The following is a 15,246-nucleotide window of genomic DNA, read 5'->3' on the forward strand; positions in this document are numbered from 1 at the left end:
AATATATACTTACTCCCACTAAATTTGTGATACACACAATTATCAAGAATATTAATCTCAAAACTGAATGAGACAGTTACTTGATAAAACTTGTGGTACCATTAGGGGGAAGCTTGTTTGAGCCCGTATATAGATTTTATTAATTTGCAAACCATATTCTTTGGGTCTCTCGACTCAAAGTTTTCTTGTTGAACCATATAAATTGATTCTTTAACGTCGCCATTCAAAAATACAGTCCTAACATCTATCTGATGTAACTCAAGATCAAAATGAGAAACAAGCACCATGATTGTCCTGAAAGAATCTTTCGATGAAACTGGACAGAAAGTGTCTATAAAATCAATGTCTTCTTTTTTAGTATATCCTTTAGCTACAAGACATGCCTTATACCTCTCCACATTACCATTTGCATCCCTCTTAGTTTTAAATATACATTTACAACCAATTGATTTTGTACCTTTAAGTAATGGGACAAGTTCCCAAGCTTTATTGTCTTGTATAGACTTGTACTATTTTTGCATGACATCAATCCACTTTTGAGAATTAGAATTCATGGCCTGAAAAAAGTTGATTGGATCATTTTACTTTATTCTATTTTCATCATCATGATCTTGGAGAAATACAACATAATCATCTAAAATAGCATTTCTCCTTTCTCTCGTGGACCTCCTTAATGACACTTGTTCTTGAGGTTGTTGAGTTTATTGTTATGGAACAATTATCTTATCTTGAATAGAGAGTTGTTCAACATTGTCCTGTTGAGGTTTTGGATTCATTTCTTGACCAATGATAGGTATGAAAACTTAAACATCGTCAAAAGTGATAGCAACAACTGAATTAGAATCCAGTTCCTCCTCAAAAGCAATGTCTCTAACCTTATTTCTGTCTCCAAACTCAACATCCTCAAAAAATGTTACAATTCTTTCTAAAAAATATTCCTAATTGTGAGATCATAAAACACATAGCCCCTAGATCGCTCAGAATAACCAATAAAGTAGGTGTTCACTATGTTGGAGTCCAATTTCTTTTCATGTGGCCTATAAGGCCTTGCCTTAACTGGCCACCCCGAAATGTGAAAGTCCTTTAGACTAGGCTTTCGAACTTTCTAAAGCTCATAAGGTGTTTTTGTAGCTGTTTTAGTGGGTATTCTATTCAAAATGTAAGATGTTGTCTTTAGAGGTACAGGCCAAATGAGCACTTTCAGACTTATCATGTTTCAACCTTTCTTCCCCTTGTACACAATGAGAAATGAGCTCATTTAGAGTCCATTTCTCCTTTTAACAGTTGTAACTAGTTTTAAATTGGTTAAGCTGTGCAGGAAGTAATACCAAAACCATAAGAACAAGCAATTCCTCAAAAAGCTCGATCTTAATTTTCGTAAGTCTTAAAGCAACATAAAACATCTCTATAATGTACTCCCTCACATTTCCTTGACCTTTATACTTCATAGACATCAAAGAAGTCAAAAGTGATGTCATCTCGACCTTATCATTTTTGGCAAAATGTTTCTCAATTTCATCAAGAAAACCTTGGCTTAAGTAATCTCTTTAGATTCTATGCCCCCTAAAGGCTTTTTGAATGTTATGCTTAATGATCATTAGACTCATGCAATTTGAACGATCTCACCTCTTAAAATCTCTTTTAGCTTTAGGGTTGATTTTCGTAGTGAGACGTGCAAATTGTTCTTCCCTTAGTGCTTGCAAGGTCTATGTCCATACAGCCAAGCACTATAAGTAAGTGTATTTTCCATTCTTTGAAATTAGTCATATTAAGCATGGGTATAAAATTTATATTAGCAAATATTGTGGCAACGGAAGATGAACTAGCTTAATATAGAACAAAATAGATAAAAACAAGCTCACATGAATATTCATAAGTAAATAATAAATTCAAAATAGTGGCTAATTCATCTCAAGATACCAAACAAAACATATTAAAAATCAATATCATAATAATTGACATATCCCATGGTTCAAAATATAGATCATATCATCATAATTTAACCAAATATTTGAAACCATAAAAAATCAAAACCAAATATTGTAGAACCAAACTTAAAACCAAATACCTTAAACATATATCTTACTTCACATACTCTTATATCAAAGCACCCACAAATATTATATACATTTCATAAAAATATACAATCAAAAACTAAATTTGTATAATGACAATTTAGTATTATTGACTTAAAAACATAATTCACAATAGTATTAAATCAATCAAAGCCTAATTTCAACATAATTAAACCATAAAATCCAAATACCATTTATGTCCTGAAGAGCATTAATATGATAAAATGGAGGAAACAGAAACTTTACCAACAACTAATCCGTAAAACCAATTTAGCAAAGTTGATAACCTTAAGGATAAAATTGTTAAAATCAATGTGAATAGATGCAAAATAAAATAAGGGATTGTTACCATGTTTGACATTACACACCAAATACTACGATGCTTTAACCAAATACTTCACAACCACTTTAATACAAAAAAACACTTAAAATATTAATCAAAACTATATATCCCTATTTATTTTTATAAAACCCTAAAACTTTAATTTAAAAAATAAAAAATCCAAAAAATGTTATCAAGAATCTCAAAGATTCAACATAGTATATAATCGAAATATCAAGTCCACAAAATTTGAAATAAACAAATCAATCCAAAAAGAATAAAGAATCAATTCATTCTCAATGATTCAACATGATGAGGCTCAAATGTCACTTATTAGAATTGTAAAAACAAGATCTAATGTAAACTTGAAACTGTAAACCAAGATTTGTCATGTCAAATCATCAAGAACAAATCAAGAAAAAAACTAGATGCAGAGGCATAGCTAAATACATGGATTTCTTGAAATCTTCTGTTCTTATGGCTTTGAATTTCCACATTAGCACACAAGTAATTTTGAGAAGGTGAGTCTCTCTTTTCTAAAGATGAGATACTAGAAAAGTTACGTATGTGTAATTTGGGGACCATAACCCTAATATATAACTTTTACACATTAAACCTAATTTCTAATTAGTTCATCATCAATTAAAAATTAGTTACTAAAGTATCTACACAAATTTACTCATGCTTTATTTAACAACTAAAGGCCAATAAACCTTAACCAAATTAGACCACTTTTAATTTGGACTAATCTTTGAATGATAGTAAAAAATAACATATAATTACTCTTATTATATATGTGATGCCCATATTTTCTAACATGCAAAACTAAAATCATTGGAAATTTTCAACAACCACAACCATCTAAGAAAACCAAAACCATCAAAATGTTTAAGAAAATAACAAATAATAAAATTTTGAATACATTAAATTGATGCAAGAGATGTGAGTTTTAAGATTATTTGAGAAAAAATAAGAAGACAAACTCAGAATATTTTTGATTAAATCGTAACTTTCAATAGTTAAACTATAATCTAAGTCAAATTTATGGAAATTCTAGGTCGAAGATATGAATTGAATATATTTATAGTCTTGTCTCCTCAGAGTCTTTCTTTCTTAGTAGAAAGCAAGTTCTTATTTTTCCTTTGTGCATGTTTTTGTCTTACTTGTCAAAAGACATGTTTTGATTTTGGTTTAGTTTTCAGTTTTTTTAGCATTACGGAGTCAAAAATTTCAAAATCTTTGTATTGAAGGAAAGGAGGAAACTGATTTGATCATTAAATTTGACTAGATTCTTGTAGATGATATCTATTATGAAGGCAAGTACGGGAGAGAGTTATTGCTATGATACTTACTATTATCGACCCACAACTTGAATGGGTTCAGGTCAGGTTCTACACGGTTCGCACATTGAGCTCACATATTGGGGTCACGTATCAAGCTCATATGACGCTAAGTGTTATTGCACATGGAACTGTACTATGTGGGTTTGTACGTCACTACATAGGTGAACCCCTATCGTATAAGCATGTGTTAAGTCTAGAGTAGGGTACATGTTGGCATACATGAAACCTACCTAGGATATCACATCAATGAACAATAATCATATCATATAAATATATAACCTTACCATCTAAAGAAGATAGAGAAAAATACTCAACAATTATCAACTTGTTTTTATCGTTTGTATTCCTCTTCAATGGTTTTTATGTGCAAAGCAAAATGAGCAAACACATATTGAATCATTGATTACATAACGTTTAATTAATATTAATTTGCATTATGTGATCAGATCATAATGTGAAAAGACAATTTATATTAGCAGGTAATTTAAATGGTTCATAGTCTAACCGAAATTGAGCAACTTGATTAAAAGAATATTATACCGTTTATCAAGTCAAATTAGGGAGATACCTTATCTTGGGTATTGAATCAGATGGCTTGCAAAATATATAGACATAGATGTTATTATTTAGATTGACAATAACCGGAAATGACCCAAGTAGCATAAGTCCTAAAATTGCTTATGGATTTATTCACTTATAATGTTCATATTGTGGCTTACCTCAAATCTGAGTAAGTGACGAATTATGTGTGCATGACTCATATACTTTCATATATTAAAAGTCTGAGTTTGATTGCTCATAAAGCCAAAAGTTGGTACATGGGTGTATAGCTTCTGCTTGACGTAACTTCACTCACAGTAGTGGAATTTATAGCCCAATAAAGAGTAAATGATATTTTCTCTTTTGCATTACATGATACATGAAAAATAACATGGTTATGGGTTATTTATCTAGGATGAATGATTTAATTATTATTTTTTATTAATTGACTTTTTCATGAAGGAGATGTAATGATTATCATGAAATAAAATAGGATCATATTGGATGAATAGACTTAACCTAAAGAGATTAAGGATATTCTATGAGGGTAATACAGATATGCAAGGTAATTGGATGAGCACTTAATTAGTAGCTTTCCTATGGTATATAATATGGTTTAATTAGTCATGGTACTTTAGTGGAAAAACTCCATGACTAAACAATGTTGTAATTAATAAATGAAGAGTGAAACTTAATTACAAATTATTTGATCCCCAATTACATATGTCATACTAGTCCCTTCACTAACTTGATATAACCTTCATGGATTGCAATTGAATTGATGGGATGAAAGTATGAAAATGACGTATTAGAGAAATAGATCGCATGTATCACTATCCGCAGTGAATGTGTTTTCTCGCTATGAGCAAGAGATGACTTAGAGATCAGATTAGTTTTTTTTTTTGAACTATTATTTAATTGATTGTAATTAAATAATTGAAGTTCGAAGAGAAAATTAAATTAATTAGTCATCGTGGTATTAGTGAACAAGTTAATTAAATTTATTTACTCATAGATTTTAGTACAGTAAGATCGTCATGATTTTAACAAAATTAGAATTTGGTTGAGAAAATAATTTAATTAAAAAATAATTAATTATATTTAATTAATTAAAATAAATGATTTTTGGGAATAGAAAAATTGGTTATTGGGTTGGTTAAATTATATGAGTTTTTTAAATATCAAGTAACACATATAACTGTATTGAATACATAAGGCAAGCCCAATAACCCATTTCACATAAGATGGGCGACAACCTTAGTTCCCAAAATAAGGATTCTGCCACCCATAAGTATTCTAGTATGAAGTTTTGTGTATTTTTACATTAAAATATTATTATTTTGTTTATCCATATTCAACTAAGACTCTTGTGGTTTTCTCTATAAATAGAGACTATTGGCTAGATCAAACACTCCATATTAAGCATCGATACTCTATCAGTGAGATTTATTTCCCTAAATAAATTCTAAATTTTGAGAGAGTTCGTCTTTCGTTTTCTAGACTTTCAGAAATATTGATATTCTCATTGAATATCAATAAAGTTTTCATAGTGGTCATTGGTTCATGATTAGATAGAGCCCACACTCTAACCAAGCCAAGGTTCGTGAATAGCAAAAAAAAAATCGTATTGGTTGAGTTCAAGAACATTCTTTACCGCCTATTCCAAGAAACATGTACGAATTTGGTAAAGAGTTTATTGCTATAAATAACACAAGCTCTCAGGCTTTAGAAAAATTATAATTTTTTGTTATGCAACAAAATTATTTTCATAAACAATTTTTTTTCCAACATTTATCTTTATGAAGACCTCTTTAAGGGACTTGTATCAAGCTTATCAGTGACATGTGACTGTATTTGATTCAATTTTTTCATATTTTTATCTCAAGAAAATAATCTTAGGAAGGCCTTAGTCTTTCAATTATTGCATTTTACTTATTCATCAACATTCTAAAGTAGAAAATCTGAAGAATATTGATTTTTTTATGTAGCTTTCTAGGTGTATGTCCATTATTTACCTCCTAGCTTTTCTTTTAAAGGATTGGCACATAATATGGGAATTTAATAGGGGAAATTCTTGAACTATGATACAAGTAGCTGAAAGAATTTATTGAATAACTACATGTGGATCAAGGTCTGATTGAATATATGAGAACCTCTCATGAAGAAGAAGAAGAAGAAGAAGAAGAAGAAGAAGAAGAAGAAGAAGAAGAAGAAGAAGATGTTTTTTTTAAAGTGTCATTTAGTTACGAGCATATTCCTCTAGTATGCTATCTATCTGGAAACACCAAGCATAACAATTCCAGTTGTAGGAAGTTGGTTGAGCTACTGGAGGAGGGGATATCTTGAGGGTGGTTGGAGGATATTAGGGCAAAAATTAGGTGCCAAACTTGGGTTCAACTAGTGCAGTGGAGGTAGAAGCGAAGAGTCCACTAGAGTCGAGATTTTAATCCTGTAAAGTTGCAACTTCAAAATTTAAATTCAACTAAACATATGGATAATAATTATCTCTCATTCCCCAAGTTAAGGAACTTTAAATTTTGGTTGGCCAACAAGAAGTTTCTGATGGGCCAATCATCGCCAACTTTGAGCATAAGTCTCATAGGTTATGCAATGTTTCTCATTCAATTCCCAATTCCAAAGATGATGTGGTTATGGACGTAGAAAAAATGAAAATGGCCTTGAAGTGACTATTTTAGTAATCCTTTTATTCTCAACTAGATGACTAGTAGTGAAAAAAAATTCCCTTTAACAACTCCTTTAGACTCCACCAAGTTGTTATTGGTTGGTCACCTTATGATTTTCTTATCTTGCAACTACCAGTGTTTAGACAATCCTCGAGCAATGTTATCTTTAAAGGAACTTCGAGTGATGTTATCTTTAAAGGAACTTTGCATGTTGTGTTGGATCTGATGCCCTAAGTGTAGTATATTCGTTTTAAACTTGTAATTTTTTTCGAAGAGACTGGTTAATAAAAAATCACTGATTACATAAATATAATTTGTATAATTTCCCTCACATGGTTTTTACACGCAAAGAAAAATGGAAGAAAATGTTTCTCATTGGTTGTTTAAATGTTTAACTAATACTAAGCAGTATTACGTGGTCGAATCATAGTATGGAAACACAACTTGTATTAGTAGACAAATCTAAACATGTCCTTAATCTAATCAAAAATGGCCAAACTGATTAAAAGACTAATATGTTGTTTATCAATTCCAATTGGGGAGATGCCTTGTCTTGGGCATCAGAGTGGATAACTTCTAGAAGATAGAGACATAAATGTGACTGACTAGAGTGACAGTACATCGAATAGGGCCTAAGTAGATTAGATCCATAATCTGTTTATGGATTTATTCACTTGTGATGTTTATAATGTGGCATACCTAAATCCTGAGTGGATGGTGGATTATGTATACGTGACTCGTACACTTTAATGTAAGTAAAAACCTGAGTTTAAACAGATAAGAAACTGAAAGCTGGTGTAGTGGGTGTACGACTTCTGTAGTATGTAGCGTCGTTCACAAAAGTGGAATTTATAGCCCAAAACATAGGTAAATGATATCCTCTTATAGGCATTACATGGTTGATGAAAAGTAAACGTGGCCACAGGTCGTCCGTCTTTGTAATAAATGACTTGATCACTATGTGATAGTGATTGACTTTTCATGAAGGAAGATGTAATGATTACCATGAGATAAAATATGATCATATTGAGAGAACGTGTATCATCCCAAAGAGATCAAGAATATCTTATTAGGGTAACACACTTATGACAAGGTCATTGGACGAGCACTGAGTAGTTGCTTTCGTAATGGTATGTCATTGGGGAGAGCTCAGTCACGATACTATAATGGAATGAATTCACAACTAAATGAGTTTATAATTAATAGGCAAAAAGATGAAAATTAATTACAAATCATGTAAGCCTGAACTACATATATTCAATCAGTCCATCCGCTAGCTCGTAGAAACTAGAAATGAATTACGTGTTTGAATAGAAATGAACAGAATGAATAGGAAAAGAGAAATGATAAACATTCAGGAATGATTATGGTTTTCTTCAAAATGGAGAAATAAAATCATTTGGAAATGAATGTAGGTTTCCAAAAATGGAAATGGAAATTATTCATTTGCAATCCTGTATGGATTACTTAAAAATGACTTTATGTTTTTGGACTATTTTGAAGCCCGAAAATAAAAATAAATCATTCAGTTATAATGAACATGTTGATTTGCGAATATTGAAAATATTTTCTAGAAATTTTACTAAGGGAAAAATCGTCAAAATTTTGTTGGAGGTAAAATAAGGATGAGAAAATTGTTTCTATATAAATATTAAAGTTTATTTTGGGAAATAAAAAAACTGAATTGGGTTGGATTTACAGAGTACTAGGTAAAAAAAGCCCAAGAAGTACTCGTAATTGGATCCAATATTAGAGACGCCCAAAAACCCCTCATGGACATAAAGGCGTTGACAACCTTAGTAGGAATACTAGGGTGTGTCGTCCACCCTAGTCCTATTCTAAATAGGTGGTTGTTTTTCTATTTGAAATAAACTACTACAACTTAACAAGGGTCCTACCTTCTCTTCCTATAAATAGATGGCACCAATAGAGCTATTAACCCAACTTTGAGAGATTATTGTGCTGCCGAAAAATAGAGAGAATTTATTCTCAATTATTACATATATTTTTCCAAAATAACATTTCTACCAGTTTTTATTGAGAAGAAAAAATTTTTGTGTTCACCCCAAAAGAAGAGAAAAATTTTTCTAGTTCTGTGTTTCGATTTAATTTGTTCGACCCCAGACTCAACAAAATTCATGGTACGAGAATAGCGAAGAAGATCATTTGGTTGAATGTTGGGAACAATGAACGTCCACTAAGCCAAAAACATAGGTACGAATTCGTTTAAGGTTTATTGCTATAAATAGCACAAATTGGGTCGGTTTTCAAAATTTTATATTTCCATTATACAAGAAAACCGTTTTCAAATTGGGATTTTTCTAACAATTTGTATCAGAGCTCTAGGTTGTGCTATGTTATGAAGTAAACCAAGATCGAATCTCTCTCTTCATCTTATTTGATTAATATTTTATAAGATGTGGTATTCTTGTAATTATTCACATGTTTTCGAGAATGTATGTGAATGAATGACATATTATATATTTTTATATAATTATTATTTTTTGCCAAGGTTGTAGTTCTTAGGAAATAGATCGTGGATTATCATCTCCACATAGAAATTTTTTATTTATAAAATTCCTGTGTGTCGGAATCGAAAATAGGACGTAAATGTAATTTTTCCAAAAAGGAGTCCATGATGAGTAGAAGATTGAGTGATGGCAATCGAAGACACATTGAATGCCTTGTGGCAAAAACTATGTAAATTTTTTTATTTTTATTTATTTTTTAGAAATAGAATCGTGGAAACCTTGGCTGATAATTTTATTTTATTACCCATCTCTTTATATATTTTTTTAATAATTATTTATAATATAATTGTGATATACATGTATTAGATGATCCATAGTTGATCTATTAAAGATAAGAAGTGTGGTAATGAGAAAATACATGTGTTGTATTGTTCCATTCACTTCTTTAGGTTATTCGATTACTGTGAGAAGTGTGGTAAATTGAAGGTGCATGTCTAGGATTGGATCTGGTAAGGAAAGGTTTGGTTTTTAAGCGGTCAAATATGACTCACCTCCCTTTCCTGGTAACCTACCTGGCGTACAGTTCAGATTCACTTTTTTGATTTTTCCCTTAAAAGAAAAACTATGGAAAATCAAAATTGTTTGATTGACTCTTATGAATAATTGAATATGGATATTATAAAATTTTCATAGCATGTCACGCATATATGAGATAAGCATGCTATACAGTTTAGGAAAAAAATTCAACTATACTTATCATACATATATTGATTATACATGAATGAAACCATAAATTATGAAAGCCTTGCATGTCGTTTAAAATATTGAGTGGGAGAAGGTCCCTAAACAAGACCTACGATTTCCATCAATAGCTTCTTATGATGGCATGGCAAGTGCACTACCCCATGGTAAAATTGCTATATGAATTTCACTGAGGAGATTTCATAAAAGTAAGAAGAATTCTCTTGTAATCAAATGAAAATTGGATTATCCTTTGTGGTAGGCATTATCATGTGATAGGTCAAGAAATTATATCTTCAAAAGAGGACAACTAGTCAAAGCATGCTACTCAGTGATATTGTCCCATGATAACTCATTTGTGGTGCATGATGTGATTGATGTTGAGTTGAAGGTTATACATTCAAGATCTTCTAGTTAAGTAACTCCCCACGGAGTTCAAATTAAGTTAGAATGATGGTCAAATGTTACACGATTATTAGTTCGTGTTAGAATGATGGCCAAATGTTACACGATTATTAGTACATGTGAATGCCTAAGGAATTAGGTTCATGTACTAGTTGGATGGAAATCCATGTTCTTACTAGTTGATCATGATCACCCCATGGTGACTTGATTCAATGGGTGTGGGAATTATTGTTGCAACGACTTACAAATGTTTTCAAGGTTTAGTGTAAGACGCATGTATCATCTTAATGTACATCGTAATGTTGCAAAACATTTTCAAACATTTTCTTAATACAAAGATATTAATATATGAATTATTTTATTTTCAATTAAAAAATGGCATCAACTCCCTTATTGAACATACTCACTGAAAACAACAATAAGGAATGTAAAAGGAATCTGATAATTGTCCTGAGCTGTGTGTAACTTAAAACAATTATTGATACTAAATGCCCTCCGACCATTCAAGCTAAGGCTAGAAAATGCTAAAAAGAGTCTGATGAGATAGCTTGTTTCTATATGTTAGCAAGCATGACTAGTACTCTATATAAGCAACTGGAGAGCTGTAAGACTACTAAAGCGATTCTAGATAAGCTAGAAGACATGTTTGGAGGCCAAGCTGCCTTGGCACGATAGTTTGATATAACTAACTTAATGAATACCCAACAAAAGCCTGACACTTTAGTCAAAGACCATATGATGACTCTTATGGGTTACTTTGCCAAGATCGTAGACAATAAGACCAATTTGGACCAAAACACCCAAATATAGATGGTGTTCAAAAGCTTGTCCAAGGATTTTACTTATTTTTGAGTTGCATATAACCTTGGCTACAAAAACCTGGTGCTTACACAACTTATGAAGGAGTTACAATATTATGAGTTGATGTTGAACGGTGATCAGCTGGTCCAAAGAGTAGAAGCGAATACAGTCATCACTTCTTCTAAAAAGAGGAAGGGAAAGTTCACTAAGAAAGGCAAGCCTAAGGACTTTGGGCGCCACAAGTGGAAAGGAAGAGAACCAAAAGCCAAAAGACTTATCTAAGTCTAAATGCTTCTTCTGTAGCAAGAAATGGCACTTCAAGGCAAACTGTAAAGAGTGAAAAGAATACCTAGCTACCAAAGGCAAAGGTATGGTACTCTTGATGATAGAAGCTTTTTCAGTAAAAAACTCAATAGATCACTGGGTCATTGATTTGAGAGCCACTAATCATGTCTCTGTTTCTCTGCAGGGGTTCAATAAGACGAATATCTTAAAGATAAGAGCTTATTGTTGCTGACCAAGAACAAGACAAGTGTGTCAGTTGAAGTACTAAGAGATGTACATCTTTGTTTTGATAATTTTTGGAAGATTATTTTAAAAGACATTTTTTATGTACCAAGTTTCAAAAGAAACTTGATTTCCGTTGCATGTTTATATAAAGACGACTTGACCGTGACTTTTAATAATTGAATTACAATATTTAGAAATTGTAATCTTATCTGTAATGGATGGATGTCAAATAATTTCTATTTTATCAAACTAAATATATACACACAACTTGAGAATGAAATATCGTATAAAAGACTTAAAACTTCTCACTCTAATAAGGCATACCATTGGCATTTGAGACTTGTTCATATTAACCGAGAAAGAATCATTAGACTTGTGAAAGAAGACATCATAAGTTCACTTAGAGAAGTTGATCTTCCATAATGTGAATCTTGCTTGAAGGTAATATGACTAAGCGACTTTTTAATGCAAAAGGAATGAGGGCTGGAAAACCTTTGGAACTTGTGTATACTGATGTATGTGGCCCCATAAGCGTTAGTGCAAGAGGTGATTACGAGTATTATGTAACCTTTAATGATGACTATTCCAAATATGGGTATGTATACTTGATGCACCGCAAGCGTGAAACCTTTGATGAATTCAAAGAGTTTCGTGCAGATGCAGAGAAACAACTAGGCTTATCGATAAAGGCAATTCGGTCTGATCGAGGTGGAGAGTATTTATTTGATGAGTTCTTAGGGTACCTCATAGATAATGAGATTCTATCCCAGTTAATCACTCTATGAACTCTACAATAGAATGGCGTGGCAGAGAGAAGAAATCGAACGTTGTTAGACATGGTACGTTCAATGCTAAGTTATTTGAAGCTTCCAATCTCTTTTTGGGGATACACTATACAAAGGACTTTCTATATTTTGAATGATGTGCCAACTAAGGCAGCATTGAAAACCCCATACAAATTATGGTATGGTAGAAAGTTGAATCTTAATCATTTTAGGATTTGGGGATGCCCGAACCACACATTGGAAAAAGATGCGATGAAGGTGGACTCACAGAAAAAATTGTACATGATTGTAAGATATCCAAAGGGAACAAAAGGTGGTTCATTTTATAACCCAAATGAGCAAATTGTTATAGTCTCAAATCATGCTATTTTCCTTGAAGAAAGTTACATGAATGACTTTAAACCTCGAAGTAAAGAGGTACTCGAGGAGCTTTTGGGAAATATAAAAAACCCTACGGAAAAAGTTCCAGAACCAACTCCTAATAGTAGACTTGTAAACAATCAACAACATAGGGAGCCTCGTCACAGTGGGAGAGTCTCTGGTAGGCCTGAGTTCTTTCAATCTAGTATGAGTATTTTTATCATTGAGTTTGCCGAATAGGAATATGATGACTCACTCACATATGATGAAGTGATGTAAAGTGTTTATTCCAAGCTCAAGGAAATAACTATGAAAGTTGATATGGACTCTATGTATTCAAAATCAATGTGGGAAGTTATAGACTTACCAGAATAGATAAAACTCATAGGGTGTAAGTGGATCTACAAGAGGAAAAGAAATGCAGATGGAAAAGTGTAAACTTATAAGGCTAGACTTATAGCAAAATGTTATAATAAAAAAGAAGGTATCGATTACAAAGAAACCTTCTATCTGATTTTCATGCTCAAGTTAATCCGCATGTTAATATCTATTATGGCGGCTCTCGATTACAAGATCTGACAAATGGATGTCAAGATAGTGTTTTTGAATGGCTATCTTGAAGAGAGCATCTACATGATGCAACCTAACAGATATATAGCTAAAGGAAATGAGCATAAAGTTTGCAAATTACTTAGATCCATATATGGATTTAAGCAAATGTCCCACTCATGGAATCAAAGATTTGATCAAGCGATAAAGACTTTTGGATTTGAACGAAACATAGATGAACCTTGTGTTTATAAATGTTTAGGGGATGAAAAGGTGGTCTCTCTAGTTCTATATGTCGATGATATTCTACTAATTGGGAATGATGTAGGGACATTGTCATCGGTTCAACTATGATTAACCCAATAGTTTAGCATAAAGAACTTAGGAGAAGCTAATTTTGTTCTAGGTAATTGAATCCTAAGGGATCGAAAGAATAAAGTGATAGAAATGTCTCAGGCTTCATATATAGACAAGATATTGGAGTGTTATGCAATGACTGAATCGAAGAAGGAAAACTAGCCCTCATTATCAAGATTTCATCTCTCTTTAGAGGACTATCCTAAGACAACAGAAGAAAGAGAACATGAGAAAGGTTCCTTATGCTTTAGTAGTAGGAATCCTCATGTATGTTATGCTATATACACGTCCAGATATTTGTTTTACAGTGGGGTTGGTAAGTCGATATCAAGCAAATCTAGGACCCATGCACTAGCTAGAAGTTAAGCATATACTCAATGTAACACCCCAAAATAGGACCTAGGAGTTTTAGGGGTATTTTAGAGATTTTATCCTTAGAGTGTTCTGAATTTTGTGACATGATTTATCGGTAATTTTTTTTACTATGGTTTTTAGAAAATTAAATCAATTTCTAAAAATGAGTTTTAAATACCTTTAATTTTGAAATAATGACTGATTTGTAAAAGGGCCTAAATTGTGAGTTTTTAAAAGGCAATTAAACCAAAACTTTTAAAACACCCTATTTTCCCCTCCATCTATATTAAGGTCACGTTAGATTTCTCCTATCCTTTGTGGTTACCATCCCTTGCTTTCCAAATCTCTTCTCATTCCAGTTTTGATTCCTAAACTCTATTCATTTGATTTCTATCATCCTCCTAGTCATAAACCTCTATAGAAGTTAAAAGAAACACCTAAAACCACCATAGTTTTCTCCATTGTCAAGCTTTCGGGTTTTCACTCAAACTCTTAGATTATCGTCAACTAAGATGACGATTCAATCCCTTATGAGTTTCTAATGTTATCTAGTCTTTAAAACTAAATTTTTAGCCATTAAATCGTATGTTTTGAGTAAAAGCTAAAAATTGGGTCGTTAATAGTGGATTTCGGGGTCTTGAGTAAAAACGTGGTTTCAAAGTGTTTTTCAATTAGTTTTGACATGAGTAAGAGGTTTCTAAACTTACTTTGAAATTTCGTTAAAGAATTTTAAAGTTTTAATGAATGTTCAGAATATAGCCACAATATGTGTCGAAAAATTTGATACCATGAATTAAGTAGTTTTGTGTGGTTTAAAGGTTGAGAATTAGTCGTTGACAAATGATTAGATGAATGAAACTCGTTCTAAGTGAAAAGATTAAGTGTAGATCGATACATTTGGATTTCAAGATTGGTTATGTTAAAGGTTTCGGCTACATGAGAACATAGC

This window comes from Gossypium hirsutum, chromosome D04 (genome assembly GCF_007990345.1).
Source record: "Gossypium hirsutum isolate 1008001.06 chromosome D04, Gossypium_hirsutum_v2.1, whole genome shotgun sequence".
Lineage (NCBI taxonomy): Eukaryota > Viridiplantae > Streptophyta > Magnoliopsida > Malvales > Malvaceae > Gossypium > Gossypium hirsutum.